This window comes from Ovis canadensis, chromosome 5 (genome assembly GCF_042477335.2).
Source record: "Ovis canadensis isolate MfBH-ARS-UI-01 breed Bighorn chromosome 5, ARS-UI_OviCan_v2, whole genome shotgun sequence".
NCBI lineage: Eukaryota > Metazoa > Chordata > Mammalia > Artiodactyla > Bovidae > Ovis > Ovis canadensis.
The window spans coordinates 113,968,401-113,981,246 of NC_091249.1; the positions used below are offsets into that span (position 1 = coordinate 113,968,401).

Consider the following 12,846-nt stretch of genomic DNA (forward strand, 5'->3'; position numbering starts at 1 on the left):
CCATGTCCAGTTCTGTAGGATTTACATAACCACAATGTCATAATCATAACAAAATGCCTTCTTTACTGAATAGAGAAACAGCCATCTTATCACTATTGATAGTACCCATGACACCCACAATTTAACCATTCTCTCACTTTTTAACAAAAGAAAGGAGATAATGAAAGTTAATAGAATTTAGATTTATAAAACTATATGAGACATGATTTTATTTGTTCTAGCAGCCTGCTTCTATCAAGATTAATGTCCAATACACCCAAAATCTCAATGCATTCAGAGGCAGAAATAGGCCAGTAACAGAAAAAGTGATAGTGGTGAGTGAGGAATTTTTATATATTCTTTCACAATAATCTTTTTACAATTCACTGGGAGTTAGGAGACGTCTAGTGTGAGATGAAGGGAGCTAGCAAGATGCTATTAATTAGCATAATAATTTACTTATAAATAAAGCAAGAGCTTTAATAAACAAAGTTCAAGTCAGGAGACACAGGTAAAATAAAACCCTTACATTTCCACTCTACAACATGTACACTCTGCAAAAAGAGCTATGAAAATAGAGAATTGCTTAAGTGAGTATCCAAAGAAATACACAGAATCAACTGTCAATTGATTGACAGTTTATTTAACAGACAATTTAACTGTCTCTTCAGTTAAAGAGAAGGTACAAGGCTCTCCATACTCCAACTTATGAGGGGAGATGGAAATTTGCTAGACTAGAAGAAGAAAAAAATACTAAAGAACTATAAGAAGTAAAAACTTCTGAGGCAGTTGTGAAACAAAAACATTTTTTAAAAAATATGAAAAATAGAATACAAAAACTGGCATTAAAAGAACAGTCAGTAAAGGGACTTCCGCTTCTAGGCAGGATGGGGTAACAGAGACTAGATTTAATCTCTTCTTGAAACACCTAAAAGAAGAAGACAAAAAAAAAAAAAAGAATGTTTTCAAGACACCTGATAACAAATTATGAAGGGGAGTAATCTCAAAGAGACGGGAAACAAACTAGGTGAGCAGTTTGCTGCCTTGAGAGAGTTTTCAAGTGATGGTGTGTGTGGGTAGGGTGGGACAGGATATGAGATCCATAGAAAACCCAGCAGACTCTCTTGAGTTGAGGAGACAAAGCTGAAGGTCCAAGACAGCTAGAATATGCAAGACAAAACACTGGAATGGGAAAGCTGGACTGGGTTGAGGGGCAGAGGATTCCCTCTAGTATTTAGCAGAGCCCAGAGAGATGTGTAAATAAACAGTCCTAGTCCAGGAAAAGAACCATCTGAACAGATTAGAAGGACAGTGGCCAGTAAGGCAACATGAATGTGAAACAAGTTTTCAGACATTAAGAAAAGGAAATATTAATAATTTATCTTCCAGAGCACCTGCAGCTATGTTATAGAAGTCCTTCAGGCTAAAGGAACATGATAACAAGTAAAAATAATGATTTGTGCAAAGCCATAAAGAGCACCATAAATGAGGAGATGGAGCTTAAGACCCATGGAGAAATATGTGTGATTTTATTATGTCAGTCTCTTTAAAAGACAATTTATTGTTTAAACAAAAATAAGAAGTATTGTGGGATTCATAGTTGTGTAGAGGCAAAACATATGCCAACAATAATGCAAAGACCAGATAAAAAGAAATGGAAGTATGCTATTGTAAACGTCATATATGTGAAGTAACAACATGTCAAATGTTTAATATGATGACTTACACCATGAGGCATAGAGCAGCCTTTAAAATAGCAATAATAATAAAAAAGCCAAGGGAAAAAAATTAAGTGGAAATACATTCAATTAATCTAAAAGAAGGCAGAATAAGAGACGAAAGGGGACAGAATGGATAAGACAAAAAGAGAACAAGAAACGAGGTGATGATTTACACCTAAATATATTAATAATCACACTAAATGTAAATAAAGATTAAAATTTAAAGGAAAAGATAATCAGGTCTGATAAAAACACAAGCACCAATTAAATACTGCCCACAAGTAACATACTTTAAATATAAATGCTAAAAGTAGAAGATTGAAAATGATATATTATGCTTATACTAATCAAAAGAAAGCTGGAATGGATACATGAATAACAGTCCAAATAGACTTCACAGAGAAGAATATTATCTGAGATAAATAAGTTTATTTCTTACCGATAAAGGGGTAAATTCATCAATAGCACTTAATCTCAAATAATTATGCACTTAAAATAGTGTCAAAATGCATGAAAATTAAAACTGATATAACTGCAAGGAAAAATACACAAATCTACAGTCATGCTTGCAATAATTAATACGCTGTCAATGATTAATACAACAAATAGAAAACTCAAGAGTATACCAGATTCAAACAACACTATAAGCAATCTTGATCTAATTAACATTTATAGAACTTCTTGCCAATAAAAGTAGGATACACATTCTTTCAAAGTGCATGTGGAATGTTTATCAAGATAGACTTTGAGCCATGAAAAAAGTCTCAGTAATTTTTAAATGATTCAAGCCACACAAAATATGTTCTCTCATCACAATGGAAGCAAATCAGAAATCTGTAACAAAGATATGTAGAAAACCTCCAAATGTGTGAAAACCAAATAACACAGCTCAAATAACCCACAGGTCAAAAACAAAATCAAAATGAAAATAACCGAATGATCAGAATGTGCAGAATGCTAGTAAAACAATGCTTAGAACATGCCTATAAGAAGAAAGAGCTTGAGTAGGTGACTTCAGTTCTACCATAAGAAACTGAAAAATAAAGAACAAATTAAATGTAAAGTATCTAATTAAAAACTTGAAATAATAAATACTGGAGAGGAAATTAATGGCATAGATAACAGGAAAACAATAGAGAACTTAACAAGACCAAAACCAACTTTTTTAGAAGATAAAATTGAAAATTTTCTAGTCCAACTGACCAGAAAAAGGGCACAAATCACCAATATCTGGAACAAAAGAGGTGATATCATTATAGACTCTACATGTATAGAAGGATATAGTTATAAATAACCTATGCCTACAAATTTGACAGTTTGGGTGACACGAACAAAAGTCCTATAAGACAAATTACGAAAGAACTCAAGAGGTAACAGATCATCTGAACAAGTCAAGGTCTATTAAAGAAATTGAATTTGTAATTAGAAATCTTCCCACAAAGAAAACTCCAGTCCCATTGACTTTTTTTTTTAATTGAAAGATAATTGCTTTACAGTGTTACGTTGATTTCTACCAAACATCAACATAAATCAGACATAGGTTTACCCATGTCCCCTCCCACTTGAACATCCCTCCCACATTCCTCCTGATCCCATCTCTCTAGGTTGTTATCAAGCCCTGGTTTGAGTTCACTGAGAGTAACATGGAAACATACATTACCATATGTAAAACAGATAGCCAATAGGAATTTGCTATATGACCCATCAACTTCTGTAAGGAATTCCACTGAGCATTTAAGGAAGAGCTTTATCAATTCTAGACTTCCCTGGTGGCTCAGCAGTAAAGAATCCTCCTGCAATGTAAGGGACACAGGTTCAATCCCTGGGTCAGGATGAACCCCCTGGAGGAGGAAATGGCAACCCACTCCAGTACTCTTGCCTGGGAAATCTCATGGACAGAGGAGCCTGGTGGGCTACAGTCCGTGGAGCTGCAAGAGTCAGACACAACTTAGCAACTAAACAGCAAAGCAATTCTATATAAACCCTTTCAGAAAATCAAAGATAACGGAACACAACCCAACTTATTCTGAGGCCAGCATCACTTATCATTTATCTAAATTTCACTGTAGCCTCTGCCAACAGTTATCTTATATTCACGTGGATATGATAAACAAATGTGAGGTAAATAACAGTATTGTTAGTCTCCTTAGTATTATTGAGGTATTATGGCCTTTTTTGGTTGAATGACTCTGGCAAAACAGGGAATGAATAACAGACTAATGTCAACCGTAGAGAATTTTAATAGAAGCTGAGAACATGCATTAGGATAGGCTGCCAAATAATTCCATGAACTTAAAGCAGATTCTTTCTGGTTCATAAATAACAGATTTTTTTTCTGGTTCGTGAAAGGTTCAGTGTGACTTTTCCTCTTTAGGAGGCTCTCCTGAATGTTCTCCTTCCAATGAAGAACTCAGGGATCCAAGTCCCTCCCACTTTCTCATTCCCTCTGAAGTCTTTCCTTGCAGTCAGTCAGTTGGAGAGAGAGTACACCTCCGTACTGCATGTTCCTGGCTAGCACTGAAAGAGATCATAGGGAACTTCTGTCCATATGTCACTGATCAAACTCAGACCTATGCTTCAATGCAAAAGGAGCTCAGTGTATAAAACAGTTTGGTGAACATATTGCATTATATCTGCCGTTAATATTATTATGAAAACTTCGTATAACAGCATCAAGATTCACAAACTAAAACCATGATCCATATCTAACAAGATGACATAGGTTTAAAAAAAATTCTATAAATCAACTTAAAACTGGAAAATGAACACTTGACTAAATATCAGCTAGTTAAAGTATGGATCAAATGTGTGTTTTAAGAAACATTAATTGAAGTATGAAATCCAGGTTAAGATTTTCTCTCTGTATCATTCAGACTGACCTGAAATATTGTTTACTACCCTTATTCACGCACCAAGGAAACAACTGACTAATGGGAGCAGGCCCAATGATGTTATAAATAAGATGGAATGAAAAACTGTAATTTTTCACATGATAATTAGTTGAAAAAAGTATGAGAGTTTATCCTGAAGGAAAGATACAGGGATAACTAGCTGTTATACAATATTTGAGTGAGGGGACCATTTGAAACAGAGATCACATTTATTCTTTATGGTTCTTAAGATTAGTAAAAGGACCTTTCATGTAGAAGGAAAACATGAGTTCAAAATAAAGAAAGTCCTTTATAAGTAATTGGAACAGTGATTCTCCAAATGTGATCCAGGAACCCCAGGAAAATCTGAGACCTTTTCAAGGGGTCTGCAAGTTCACAGCTATATTTAAATAATAGTAGGATGTTTCTTGCCTTTTAGATTCCCATTGTCTTATAAAGGAACAGGGAAGTTTTCCAGAGGCTGTTTGACATATCATGTCACAAAAAAGAAGACATAAGAACCCCTTGTTAAGCTAGACATTAAAGAGATTTGAACAGAGATAAAACCATTTCATTCTCCTCGCTATCATTGTTTTAAATATATTTTTAAACTTTACTGAGATATTAGTAACAAATAAAAGTGGTATATATTTAAGGTGTGGTGGTGGTAGTCTAGTCACTAAGTTGTGTCCAACTCTTGCAACCCCATGGACTGTAGCCTGCTAGGCTCCTCTGTCCACGGTATTTCCTTAGGAATAGTTCTGGAGTGGGTTTCCATTTTCTTCTCCAGGGGATCTTCCCAACCCAAGGATAAAACCCAGGTCTCCTGCATTGCAGGTGGATTCTTTACCATCTGTGCCACCAAGGAAGCCCAGGCTAATATACCCATCAATTTATAAAGTTACCTTAGTGTGTGTGTGTCTGTGTGTGTGTGTGTGTGTGTGTGTTGTGTATGAGAACACTTTAGATCTATTCTCTTGGCAAATTTCAAGTATACAATGCATTAACTATAGTCACTGTGGTGTACATTGCTGCTGCTGCTGCTAAGTCGCTTCAGTCGTGTCCGACTCTGTGCGACCCCATAGACGGCAGCCTACCGGGCTCCCCAATCCCTGGGATTCTCCAGGCAAGAACACTGGAGTGGGTTGCCATTTCCTTCTCCAATGCATGAAAGTGAGAAGTGAAAGTGAAGTCGCTCAGTCGTGTCCGACTCTTCACGACCCCATGGACTGCAGCCTTCCAGGCTCCTCCATCCATGGGATTTTCCAGGCAAGAGTACTGGAGTGGGGTGCCATTGCCTTCTCCGTGGTGTACATTAGGTCACCAGAATTTCTTCATCTTATAACTGAAAGCTTATACTCTGACCAATACCTCTTCTATTTCTCCAGGTCTTCCAGTCCCTGGTCCCATTCTACTCTGTCTCCATGAATTCAACTTTAAAATAATGCCGCAGGTAAGTGAGATCATGCAGCAGTTGCCTTCCTGTGTCTAGCTCATAATTATTAAAATTTTAAAATATTTATGCTAATATTTAATGGGCATATTGTCACTATTTTATATAAACTAATTCTTTAAAAGCCTCATTTTAATTTCTAATATAATAACTATCAATAGATGCATCCCATATAAACAAAAAGCTGTTTGTGATATTCTGTTCAGTAAGTTCTAACAGTATAAATGGACCTGAGACAAAAAGAAAATTTGACCCATTGAAATAGAGGTATACAAAATGGGACAGATTGCCTCAGTAGGTAAAAAATTCTCTGTCACTGAAGGGGCTAGCTGGTTAGTTAATAGGGATGTTGTGGGAATATATTAGCATTTATACTACAGAGATTTGGGTTAGATAACCACTAAAACCCTTTCTAGCAATCCATTAATTTCATAAAATACTGATAAAATATAAACTTAATTAAAATTTGTTTCATCTAACATCTATTTCACGTCAGGGCCAGACTTAGAATTTTGTCTTTCTACTAGGCCGCTTTTTTCCCGTGATCCTATTCCCATAGCTAGCAACCTTATGTTTACTTCCAGGCCTTGGCCGGGCAAATAAATGTTCTATTCTAACTAGAAGCACTCATGAGCTCACCAGCTAAGATGTTTGCTTATTGTGACCATCTTCCTTTCTTAGCACTCCTTGACTGAATAAACAATAGACTTCTTAATTTCTGGTGTACTGTTTACCGTTTATTCTATTTATGTCTAAGGCATTCAAGGTACATGTTAGCCAAGAAAGAAAGATTCAGTTCTGAGATGTGGGTGGGAAGAAAATAAGAAAGAAGCCAGATGAAATACTACCTAGTTTCGAGGTCATCCATGGAGTGCAATGAGTCATGAAACAGTAAAGCACATTCAATTGTACACCCACAAATCCTTGCCCAAACAATGAACCTGAATATAAAAGATGTATTCAATAAATGTCATATAATACTTTCTAAACTAAGCGTGAAAAATCAGTAAGTATGGTATGGTGTAAGCATGGAGATACCGTAGGCACAAATGTTAATTATATGTGTGTTAATCATATATGTGTCAAAATATTCAAGTATTGTTGGTATCAAAGTTTTGGATCAATTACACATTCCTTTAAAATGGCCATGGTTCAGAAACTTGTGCCTATTATTTCCTTGCCCACCCCCCAAAAAATGTTAAGTGTTAAGGCAAAAATCCTAAGGTGAAATTCAAGCAGTAAAATAAAATTGCCCATAGGATACCTGCAATGATACCAGACTGATCTGAAATATAATTTCCTACCAGTCAATAGGTGTTATTTTATGACTCTCCCAAATTTAAACACTTGAGATAATTTTAATAGTTCCCAAATATTTTTGCATTTACTATCTGAATATTTGAAAAGTGACCTAATTGTGATGGTGCCTGGTATTTATACAGTAGGAATAGAAATCTTATCTTCTTTGAATCCTAGAAAAGGAAAGGCTAGTATACCATTTTAGATGTTTTGAAGACAATAGATTTGATCAGAGAGAACTGACACTGCTGTATTTTTCACCTCTCATATATGAACTTCCTTACACTATTCTTTCAAGTTTTCTATAATTTGTAGAAATAGAAATTTAGAGTAAAAATTTTAAAAATAAGATCTTTCATAAAACAGTCCAATCCTTTCCATCATACTTAAAATAAAATAGCATCCTTCCCACAGCCTACGAGGTCCTATACACTTTAGTCCCTGACTACCTCACCAACGTTATGACACTACCTCTTGCTCAGTATACTTTGGGCTTCCCAGGCGGTGCTAGTGGGAAAGAAGCCACCTGCCAATGCAGGAGACCTAAGAGATGCTGGTTTGATCCGTAGGTCGAGAAAATCCCCCGGAGGAGGACATGGCAACCCACTCCAGTATTCTTGCCTGGACAATTCGCATGATCAAAGGAGCCTGGTGGGCTACAGTCCACTGGGTCACAAAGAGTCAGACACGACTGAGGGGACTCAGCACACATACACGCGGTGTGCTTTGTTCTTAAGTTCCTCCTGTATTTTCAACATGCCAAACTCTTCTCTGCCTCATTGTCCTGGAACTTGCTAATCTCTCTGCCTACAAGATTACTTTCCAGAATCTTATCAAGCTGATATTTTCTCAATGTTCAATCTCCTCATAAGTACTATATCAAGTAGGCTTTCCCTGTCTGAATTGAAATAGTCATCACACACACACACACACACACATGCAATCACCTGCTCTGATTTCTTTCTTTCTATCATTCATCAAAATTCATAAATATTTTCTTTACCTTTTTATTATCATTGCTGCCCTAAACCAAATAATTTTGTATTTCCCGTTCTAGCATTATAAAAGTTGAATAAACTTTTGTCAAATAAATCAATTTGAAACAAAGCCACAAAATAATTATTATAATGATCATTATTGACAGTGACATGCTAAGTCCTTTATGGGCATTATTGTAACCTTATTTTACTGACCACTGTATCCTTACCTTTCTTTTTTATTATTTAACAAAATTTTCATTTTATATTGGATTATAGTTAATTACCAATGATGCATTAGTTATAGGTGTACAGCAAAGTAATTCAATTATACCCATGCTGCTGCTGCTGCTGCTAAGTCACTTCAGTCGTGTCCAACTCTGTGCGACCCCATAGACGGCAGCCCACCAGGCTCCCCAGTCCCTGGGATTCTCCAGGCAAGAACACTGGAGTGGGTTGCCATTTCCTCCTCCAGTGCATGAGAGTGAAAAGTGAAAGTGAAGTCACTCAGTCGTGTCTGACTCCTAGTGACCCCATGGACCACAGCCTACCAGGCTCCTCCATCCATGGGATTTTCCAGGCAAGAGTACTGGAGTGGAGTGCCATTGCCTTCTCCCCAGTCATACCCATACAAGTATGTATTCTTCAAATTCTTTCCCCACTTAATTTATTACAGAAGAGAGCTGAGTTCTTTGAGCTATACAATAGGGTCTCGTTGGTTATTTATTTTGAATATAATAGAGTGTTCATATCAATCCCAAACTCCTAATTTTTCTCTCCTCACCCCTTTCCCCCTGGTAATCATAAGTGTGTTCTCCAAGTCTGTGAGTGTTTCTGTTTTGTAAATAAGTTCATTTGTATCAGTTTTTTTAGATTCTGCATATAAGCCGTATTATGTGATGTTAGTCTTTCTCCAACTTCGCTTAGTATGATAATCTCCAGGTCCATCTATATTGCTGCAAATGGCATTATTCCATTCTTTTAAATGGCTGGATAATATTCCATTGTGTGTATACACGCACACACACACACACCACATCTTCTTTATCCACGCACCTGTTGATGGACATTTACTTTCCTTTCACATTATCGTGGGCGATTTCTGAAATGACTCACAATGACCCCTACCTCCTGATACTTATGCCATTATGTCATCTCCTCCCCTTGTGTGTCCTGGCTAGACTTAGTGACTTATCTCTAACAAACAGAATATGTCAAAATTGGTGGTAGTGGCAGGATGACATAAAAAATAGCAAATTCCTTGAAGTGAAACCTGATGCATGCTACCTTGACCAAACCATCAGACCTATGGATACTGGCAATATATATTGACATCTTATACCCATGTTATGATAAAATGGAAAGGGATAACACTTTTGTGTTATCTTTCTAATAATACAAAACCTCAACAAAATCATGAGAAAATATCAACAATTCAAAATTGAGGGGCAATCCTACAAAATAACTAGCTCTTCTAAAAATGTTAAGATTACAAAACACAAGGAAAGACTGAGGAATGGTTACTAAGAGATGAAAGGTTACAAAGAGACTAAGGAATTGGACCCTAGGTGGAAAAACTGTTGAAATCTGAATAAAGTTGTAGTTTAGTTTGTTTTTTGTTTTGTTTCTTTTTTTTTAAGGAATGAGCGGTCAATTCTGAGACTGTGCTACCAAAGACCCTGACTTCCATCTAGCTTGTACTTACTCTTGGACTCTTCCTGCTTGCTGCTCTGATGAAGCAACTTTCATGGTGTAAGCCACATCAAGAGGACCACATGGCAAAGGACTTCTGTTCAAAAGCCAGTGGAGTCACTGAGGCCATTGGTCCAACATACCTTGAGAAGCTGAATCCTACAAACAAAAACAGTATGATTATCATGGTTGAGTTGGGTTCTTCTCTATGTAAGACATGAGTTGACTGCAGCCACAGCTGACACCCTGATTCCACCCCTGTGAGACCCTGAGCCATAGAACACAGGATTCTGTGCTGTGCACTTAGTCTTTCAGTCATGTCCATCTCTCTGTGACCTCATGGACTGTAGGCCACCCACCTCTTCTGTCCATGGGGATTCTCCAGGCAAGAATACTGGAGGGGGTTGCCATCCAGGGGATCTTCCCAAACCAGAGGTTGAACCCAGGTCTCCCGCATTGCAGGGGAATTCTTTACCATCTGAGCCACCAGGGAAGCCCACACAGGCAAACTGCTCCCAGATTCCCGACCCATAGAAACTGGGTGATAAATGTTTTAAATCACTAAATTTTAGATTAATGTATTACACAATAATAGGTAAGACACATGCTTCTATACAATTATTATTCCTGCTTTCTGCAGGAAGAAGAAAAGTTGCTTAAATAAATTAGGTAACTTGCCCAAATTTACATAAATAAGTGAAAAAACTGGAATTCAAACACTGGTCTCTCAGAGACAAAGACTAAGGTCTTCAGTTCAGTTCAGTTCAGTCGCTCAGTCATGTCCGACTCTTTGCGACCCCATGAATCACGGCATGCCAGGCCTCCCTGTCCATCACCAACTTCCGGAGTTCACTCAGACTCACGTCCATCAAGTCAGTGATGTCATCCAGCCATCTCATCCTCTGTCGTCCCTTTCTCCTCCTTCCTCCAATCCCTCCCAGCATCAGAGTCTTTTCCAATGAGTCAACTCTTCGCATGAGGTGGCCAAAGTACTGGAGTTTCAGCTTTAGCATCAGTCCTTCCAAAGAACACCCAGGGCTGATCTCCTTTAGAATGGACTGGTTGGATCTCCTTGCAGTCCAAGGGACTCTCAAGAGTCTTCTCCAACACCACAGTTCAAAAGCATCAATTCGTTGGCACTCAGCTTTCTTCACAGTCCAACTCTCACATCATACATGACTACTGGAAAAACCATAGCCTTGACTAGACGGACCTTTGTTGGCTAAGTATTGTCTCTGCTTTTTAATGCTGTCTAGGTTGGTCATAACTTTTCTTCCAAGGAGCAAGCGTCTTTTAATTTCATGGCTGCAGTCACCATCTGCAGTGATTCTGGAGCCCAGGAAAATAAAGTGATAGTGATAATATTGGAACCTAAAGCCCTGGGGTAAGTGGTGAAAAGACTATCTAGAGGAAGGGAGGCAAGTGAACTCCAAGGGAGAGGGGGCTCAGGGAGGAGACTTACATGTCTCAGTGACATCCCGCAGGAGCCCAGCAGGGAGGTGGGGTCAGAGAGCTCCAAAGGGTAGCAGCAGCTCTGATTTTGTAGCTGTGTGTGTGTGTGTGTGTGTGTGTGTGTGCGCACGCGTGCGCGCTCGCGGTCAGCCTTTGCGACTCCATGGACTGTAGCTTGCCAGGCCTCTCTGTCCATGGGATCATCCTGGCAAGAATTCTGGAGTGGGTTTCCAATTCTTCCTCCAGGTTTTTGAAGCTATAGGGTTTATTTTATCTATGACTAGCAGATGTTGGGCATAGTGTCCCAAGATACAGAAAGCAGTCCAACTCAAACTGACTAAAAATCTATTATGTTGAAAACCTATTAATGTGTAAAAATTTTAGTTTGATACCAGTGACCTTTAGGCTAACAGGACCCAGTCTGCTGTGAATAAATAACCTAGGAAACATCTTTGATTACTTTATAAAACAGATTCACACTAAAGTTCTTCTGTTATTAACTGGGTCAAATGGGAACAACTTGCCTTTAAAGATCTCTAGGCTAAGGTGAAACCATAACTTTTAGTTCACAGGAAACAACTGCCACAGAAGTATTATGCAGGCATAAAGTGAAGTCGTTCAGTCATGTCTGACTCTTTGCGACCGCATGGACTGTAGCCCACCAGGCTCCTCCATCCATGGAATTTTCCAGACAAGAGTACTGGAGTGGGTTGCCATTTCCTTCTCCAGGGCATCTTCCTGACCCAGGGATCGAACCCAGGTCTCTCACATTGCAGGCAGATGCTTTACTGTCTGAGCCACCAGGGAAGCCCATTCAGGCATATGAGAGGCTCAAAATTCTTTGAGAAAAATATTGGCTCCTCTCCTAGCGTTACTGTAGACTCTGTCCCAGGCACCTTCATGAGAGGTGGGATTACCTCTAAGCAAAAATAAAACCACCTCTTTAATTTGTGTAACGGCATCTTATTCTGCCTATTGACCATCATCCATAAGGAACATATGAACCTTTTCAATAAGATACACAGTCCTTATTCTAGTCACTAGAAGAGACACAAGTTAGATCTGGAAATCTTATGTGCTAAAAGTGTAGATGAGAGGTTACAGTCTAAGGGCAGTGTTAAGTCTTTGGAAATTCTGTAATTTCTATCTTTAAGCCAGAACTCTAGAAACTAAAGAAACTTAGTTCCTGACAGAACTATTTTTACTAAGTTATATTTAGTATCTGCATTTTTTTTTTTAGAATAAAGTATGTCAAATGGTAGTAACAAATGACCACTCCAACTGTGGTGGCTAAACATAATTTTAAAAAATTATTTCTAGCTCCACTACATGTTCAAAGAGGATTTGACAATGTTTTCTCTGTTATACATAGGCCCTCGGGGGCCCACGTTGACTGAGAGGCT

At 38.0% G+C, this 12,846-nt stretch overlaps 1 long non-coding RNA gene across 1 annotated transcript; it reads right to left on the bottom strand.

The window, feature by feature from the left end:
• Window positions 1–2,109: 2,109 nt before the first annotated feature.
• Window positions 2,110–11,549, bottom strand: LOC138440537 (uncharacterized). The gene is made up of 3 exons (XR_011257073.1): window positions 11,454–11,549; window positions 10,005–10,150; window positions 2,110–4,217 (listed from the first exon to the last, which is right to left on the bottom strand). It is a non-coding gene; the product is annotated as an uncharacterized lncRNA (long non-coding RNA).
• Window positions 11,550–12,846: the final 1,297 nt, after the last annotated feature.